Raw genomic sequence first — 7,238 nt, 5'->3', positions numbered from 1 at the left:
CCACCCCTCCTGGGCTACCTTGGCAGTTATCCCCCCATTTGTGTGATGAAGTAATAAAGAATGCATGAATCTGAAACAATAATGACTTTATTGCCTCTGCAACAGGTGATCTAAGGGGAAAGGGGAGGGTGGCTGGCTTACAGGGAAGCAGAGTGAACCAAGGGGACAGGTTTTTATTAAGGATAAAGAAACAGAACTTTCACACCGTAGCCTGACCAGTCATGGAATTGGTTTTCAAAGCTTCTCTGATGCACAGCATGCTCTGCTGTACTCTTCTAACTACCTTGGTATCGGGCTGCATGTAATCAGCAGCCAGGTGATTTGCCTCAACCTCCCACCCCACCATAAATGTCTCCCTCTTACTCTCACAGATATTGTGGAGCACACAGCAAGCAGTAATAACGATGGGAATATTGGTTTCACTGAGGTCTAACAGTCAGTAAATTGTGCCAGCTTGCTTTTAAACGTTCAAAGGCACATTCTACCACCATTCTGCACTTGCTCAGCCTATAGTTGAACAGTTCCTGAATGCTGTCCTGGATGCCTGTGTATGGCTGCATGAGCCATGGCATTAAGGGGTAGGCTGGGTCCCAAAGGATAACTATAGGCATTTCAACATCCCCAACAGTTATTTTCTGGTCTGGAAAGTAAGTCTCTTGCTGCAGCCATTCACGCAGACCAGAGTTCCTAAAGATACCAGCATCACGTACTTTTCCCTGCCATCCCACATTGATGGTGGAGAAACGTCCCTTGTGATCCACCAGTGCTTGCAGCACCATTGAAAAATACCCCTTTCGGTTTATGTACTGGCTGTCTTGGTGCTCCGGTCCCAAGATAGGGATATGTGTTCCGTCTATCACCCCACCACAGATACGAAATCCCATTGCAGCAAAGCCATTCACTATGACCTGCACGTTCCCCAAGTCTCTATCCTTGATAGCAGCAGCTCAGTGATTACATTGGCTACTTGGATCACAGCAGCCCCCACAGTAGATTTGCCCACTCCAAATTGATTCCCGACTGATCGGTAGCTGTCTGGCATTGCAAGCTTCCAGAGGGCTATCGCCACTCGCTTGTGAACTGTGAGGGCTGCTCTCATCTTGGTATTCTTGCCCTTCAGGGCAGGGAAAAGCAAGTCACAAAGTTCCATGAAAGTGGCCTTACGCATGCAAAAGTTTCACAGCCACTGGGAATCATTCCAGACCTGCAACACTATGTGGTCCCAGCAATCTGTGCTTGTTTCCCGGGCCCAGAATCTGTGTTCCACGGCATGAACCTGCCCCTTTACCACCATGATGTTCAAATTGCTAGGGCCTGGGCTTTGAGAGAAGTCTGTGTCCATGCCCTCATCACTCTAGTCACCACGCTGCCGTCGCCTCCTCACCTGCTTTTGCAGGTTCTGGCGCTGCATATACTGCAGGATAATGTCCGTGGTGTTTACAGTGCTCATAACTGCCATGGTGATCTGAGCGGGCTCCAGGCTTGCCGTAGTATGGCGTCTGTGCGGAAAAAAGGCGCGAAACAATTCTCAGCCATTGCTCTCACTGAGGGAGGGGGGCCTAACGACATGTACCAGAACCACCTGCGACAATGTTTTTGTCCCATCAGGCATTGGAAGCTCAAGCCAGAATTCCAGTGGGCGGCAGAGACTGCGGGGAACTGTGGGATAGCTACCACAGTACAATGCTCCGAAAGTCGATGCTGGCCTCAGTACTGTGGACACACTCCACCGACTTAATGCACTTAGTGGGGACACACAATCGACTGCATCAAATCGATTTCTAAAAAAATCAACTTCTATTAAATCGACCTAATTTCGTAGTGTAGACATACCCTCAGTCTTTTCACCTTCCATTGAACACCTGTACATAGTGTATTATAAGGTCATTCATGTTGATTTTAGTTCATGAAAAAAAAAGGTATGACAATTTTGCCAATTACATGCATAAGATATACGATGATTCAGTAGGTTATACATTATTTTATTTGTATTAGTTCAAGACTGCTGCATTGTGCAGTTGACCACAGATTTGTATTGGGACCTCCAATCTAGCAACTTTTGATGTCTCTGCAGCTCACAGCCCTATTGTACATAGGGATTTATATGATCCTGATCACAACAGTATCTGTCTCTCACACCTAGGGCTGGCTGGAAACCAAGAATTATGTTTTGCAAAAAAAAAAAAATAATAATAATTGTTTTGAGATTTGTTTTCATTCCACACTGGAACAAAAGGAAAAATTTCAAGTTCTAGCATAATAAAGATGCCCCCATCCCGCCATGTATAACAACCAATATTTCAGTGGTCAGGGCACTTGCCTGAGACATGGAAGACCAGATTCAAGTCCCCGCTTTGCCTGATTCAGAGTTGGGACTTGAATCTGGGTCTCCACATAAAAGGTGAGTCCTTAATCAACAGGCTATTGCCCATTACTGCCCCAGGTGGGGTTCCCAGATATTCCATCTTAGACCTGAGAAAACTTCCTAACAAAATTTTTGTCAAAACTGATACATTTCTGGGGGGAAAAAAATCAGTTCTGTACTTTCCAACAAAAATTGTTTGGTTGAAAATTCTTAACTAGCTTCACTCACTGCGTAGTCTTTAATATGCTGATCCTCATCATACCCTCATGTGGTAGGGCAGTGATATTATCTCCACTTTGCAGATGGTGAAATGACGCATGGAGGGACTAAATTACTTGCCCAAAGTGACATACAGGAAGCCTATAGCAGAGCAAGGAATTAAATCTAGGTCTCCTAAAACTCCAGCCAGTGTCCTAAGTCCAGGAGGGCAGGGAAAGAAAGAAGTCCTCTCCATCTTCTCTAATTGTCTTCCATCCTGCTATCTCACTGGGTTCCACCTTCATCTCCTTCTATTCCACACTGCTGCTGTTCTCCCATAATATCCTGTTCATCCCACCAACCCTTTGTATCAGCTGCCTTTACTTCTGTTCCATACTGTGTGCTGAAGTTATCTTCACAGGGGGAGGTAAGATTTCTGCTTTGCCTGGAAGAAACTATTTAAAAAAACTTGCACTATTACAGGTGAGTGCTAACAAATTATTACCGTGGCAATTCTAAAATTTGGTAATATTAATTAGCAAGGCAGAGATTCTTGTAATGAGGTGCATAATATGTCTGTGGCATAAAATATGATTTCTAACACGCAGGTTGCCTTCTGCAGCCTATTGCACATGTGGTAGATTGTTTATGAGCCTGGGTAGGTTTTCTGCCTAAAAAATTATTTAGGGATGAAGTAAATCAGTTTTAGAAACATCTGAGTACTCTTTGAAACCAGCAGCCACGTATCGAAGCGGCGATCAGAAAAGGAAACGGAATGATCAACCATGGATTACGTTTCTGATAATTATCTTTGCAAATATACATCTACTCAAAAAGGTAATATGGTGTCTGATGACAGTCAATGTGGCCTTCGGGAAGAGCACTGTAGTGGGATTCAGGAGACTTCAGTTCAATGCCCAGCTGAGTGACGTTGGCCAAATCATTTCACCACTCTGTGCATCAGTTTCCTCATATTTCAATAGAAGTAATTATACTGACTTACTTTTTTATAAATCATTTTGAGATCTACAGCTGAAAAGCATTATTCAAGAGCTAAGTATTATCATCTCTCTGTGTGTAGGGCTTTCTGCCTGCTTTACTGCAGGATATCTAAAATATACCAGTTTTGGTGCAGAGAGTTACCTCTGCTCAACAAAGCCACCATAGTTCAGTCTACATATGAGCAACTCTCTATATTTAACCATTTTTACAGCTATCCTCCTTCCCTGGCATAGAAAAAAAAAAAGGAGGCTGTGAACCTATCTAGTGACTGGAAAACCATATCAACCCCATTCTCTCTCACTCAGCTCTACCTCCTTATCTACCTCACATTTGAATCCAATTCAAAATTGCCCTGGTAGTTTTTAAGCCTCTCTTAATGTATGCCTGGCTAACACCTCTTGGATCCATCTACCTAATATTCTCCCTGTGCACTCTGCTCCTTCATTCTTGTCTTCCTCTGCACCCTTTCCACAGCTGAGGATTTCTCTTCACTTGTGCTCCTCTCTTGAGCCACCAAGCCGTCTTTAATTTTCACTATAAAATCTCCCTGCTTTGAATAAACTTGGCCACTGGACAGTGCAATTTACTGAAAATAGCTGAAAGTACAAATAACATCTATTTGGCAAGAAATATCATCGTATAATAGCTAGCTGGAAGCAATTCTTCCCTCGATGAAGAATGAATGGGAGACTTAATATGATATGCTTTTAGCACTTTGGCTATAGGCAGATAAAATCCATACCATGCTTGCCGCAGTTGGATTCACACAGGGTCCTAGCTCCATCTCCTAAATGGTGCTATTTTAGTTTGCAGATGCATCGTGTTAAATTTCTCATTTTACACATGTACTGGTGGATTTACATACATAAGTTTTCTTGTAGGTTAAACGGTCACCCATAACTTAGCACGTTGCATAGTATAAAGTCCATGCTCAGTTTCCTGCCTTCCATTAAAAGTGCATTGGTTTACATTTCAAAGCTATAAGAGGAGCCACAAGAGAGATTTCCATGCTACATGTTTCCACCAAACTGCAGCCTACGGTAGGTTAGCAACAAGAACAAGAAATAGAGATGTTAGCATTGCTAGACAACCACTTGTCTTTTTAGCCCTACCGGTTCCTGACCCAAGCTGTAAGAGTGAAGAGCAGAATTTATTGCCCATCCTCAGAAACCTCTTCAGATGTATTTGTTGCTTTTTGTTTTAAAAAAAGAAATACACTCATACTTGATTCACACTTCACATTTAGGGTTTACAAATAAAAAAGGGAGCAAAAGAAGAAGGTGGGTTTACGAGAACTATGACTAATTTGATATTTTATTTCAAATGATTTTGTCCCCCTTAAATATTTTCCTGCAATAAGGTGAAGCTAAACACAATAGCATTATAGTAGTGCACGAGAACTGTAAGAAATGCAAACAAAATTAGGTTCCAACATTTCTTTACACTTTAGTAGTTTTTGGAGGTGTTAACATACAGGTAGGACTTTTTTAAAAAAATGTGATTTTTTTAATCTCGGTAATGCCTCTTTGAAATCCACCTGCATTTCCGACAAGCCAACTGGCTAATGGTGAAGTGTGATTAGTACACTACTGCTAGTAACTTTTTTATTAGATAATCTACAAGAAGTATGCCCTCTGAAAGGAGGCAAAATCATAAAATACACTGGTCTACAATTTTTGAGAAGTCATCTGCTTCAGAGAGAAAATGTGATATTTATTATGTATTTTGATGTGCTGAATTCAAATATGACAATTAAAACAACTGATTGGCTACTGTTTCTAAGATATTTAAGTTTTTACATTTTATGTCTATGTATATTGTGTAGATAGTAGAGTTTTAATCATAAATTGTAAACCTAGGTCTTTTCATGTGTTTATGGTTGCTTTACATGATAATATTTCACCTGTCCTGTTTATGTAACCCTTTAAAAATCAGCAAAAGGGTTATCTAAATAAAATTTATTATGAAACAAAAGGCAAAAAACTATTATGTACATAGTTTAGTCCTATTCAGTGTCTACTCGGCGCTTCTTGGCTTGTCTCTTGTATTCATTAAATGGAGCATCTCTTGTCACTGTCCAGCAATAGTCTGGAAGCATTGATGGGCTCCATTTGCCCTGATAGCCTGCCAGGAGATTCCACTGCTGTAGTCTGGAGCCCAACAGCTCTGCCTTACTCTTGAGTAGTTCCAAATCCCTGACAAGATCATTTAGTTCACCTTGTGTTATGAGATGTGGTTCAGAGGAGGAGGATGGGAGAAAATGTGGGTCCTGTGACATTGATGGTTCAGGACCAGAAGTTTCATCCTCTTCCTCTTCCTCGTCTGACTCAAGTGAGAAGGATTCTGGTGCATCAGGAACCGGCAGTCCTTCTCCGTGGGGTACTGGGCGTATAGCTGATGGAATGTTTGGATAATGCACAGTCCACTTTTTCTTCTTTGACACACCTTTCCCAACTAGAGGCACCATGCAGAAGTAACAATTGCTGGTATGATCTGTTGGCTCTCTCCAAATCATTGGCACTGCAAAAGGCATAGATTTCCTTTTCCTGTTCAACCACTGGCGAAGATTTGTTGCACAAGTGTTGCAGCATATGTGTGGGGCCCACCTCTTGTCCTGATCTCAATTTTGCAGCCAAAATAAAGGTGATAGGCTTTCTTAACCATAGTGGTTATACTGTGCTTTTGTGATGCAAAAGTCACTTCACCACAAACATAGCAGAAGTTATTTGCACTGTTCACACAAGTACGAGACATTTCTGCTCACTTTGGCTAAACAGAAATGCGTCCCTTTGCAAAATCAAACACTGACAAATAAGAGAGCACGACACCGTATGATTTCTAGAGCTGATATAGGGCAATTTGTTCAGCAGAGTGATGTAAGCTTTGTTATGATTGCATCATCCATGACTTCTAGGAATAACATGATGCAAGTCATATCGTGTATGACGCAATACCAGCTTCAGATTGCATCATTCATTGTTTTGCCTAAAAAGCAAGTACTGTCCAAACCCAGTCATAGATTTATTCATAGATCCAGTCAAAGATGTATTTTAATCATTTCTGGTTTAAATTGAGGTCCCTTCCCTTTATAACTCACTTATCCTCCGCCATTCCCAAGTCAAGGGTCGTATATACTGACCCAATAGCATATCTTGAAAACTAGAGCCAATCAACAATTTTAAGCATCATTTTTGTTCTCAGTGACCCAGAATTAGTAAAGTTGGACTACATTTATTTCAGAAGCATTATGGCTGTAGAGCAGTGTTATCAGCAGTTTCCATGCTCTGTTATGCTATATCTCTCTGTAGTCCATGCAAAAGAAGTGTTAATGTGATATTAAGGCTAAGAAATTAAATACTCAAAAGGGGGGCAATGCATGATTGTACTTGAAAGCTCAACCATAAAACCTCATCCCTGACCCAATTCACTGTTGCCCTGTACCTGGTATAGTCATTGACACCAGTATAAAGTGAGTGTAAATACTATCAAACAATAACGAAGGTTTTATGCACACAGTTGTCATGGTCTAACTGATACAAGTGTTTGGCAATGATGAATCAGGTCCATTATGTTTATAAAATATGATCTCTCTATCTTATATGTATTTATATTGACAGAACAGAAAATACTTGACATTAAAGTTAGCTATGTATGTGTCCCCATGGTTTTACAT

General features: G+C 41.2%; 1 protein-coding gene across 1 annotated transcript in view; it reads right to left on the bottom strand.

Moving 5' to 3' along the window:
• Positions 1 to 7,238, bottom strand: part of LOC127054462 (pulmonary surfactant-associated protein D-like) — a 216,345-nt gene that overhangs the window by 169,147 nt on the left and 39,960 nt on the right. The window lies entirely within an intron of this gene.

This window comes from Gopherus flavomarginatus, chromosome 6, assembly GCF_025201925.1.
Source record: "Gopherus flavomarginatus isolate rGopFla2 chromosome 6, rGopFla2.mat.asm, whole genome shotgun sequence".
In the NCBI taxonomy this organism is placed as follows: domain Eukaryota; kingdom Metazoa; phylum Chordata; order Testudines; family Testudinidae; genus Gopherus; species Gopherus flavomarginatus.
The sequence above is the reverse complement of the archived record's forward strand: the minus strand, read 5'-3'. Positions and strand labels throughout refer to the sequence as shown.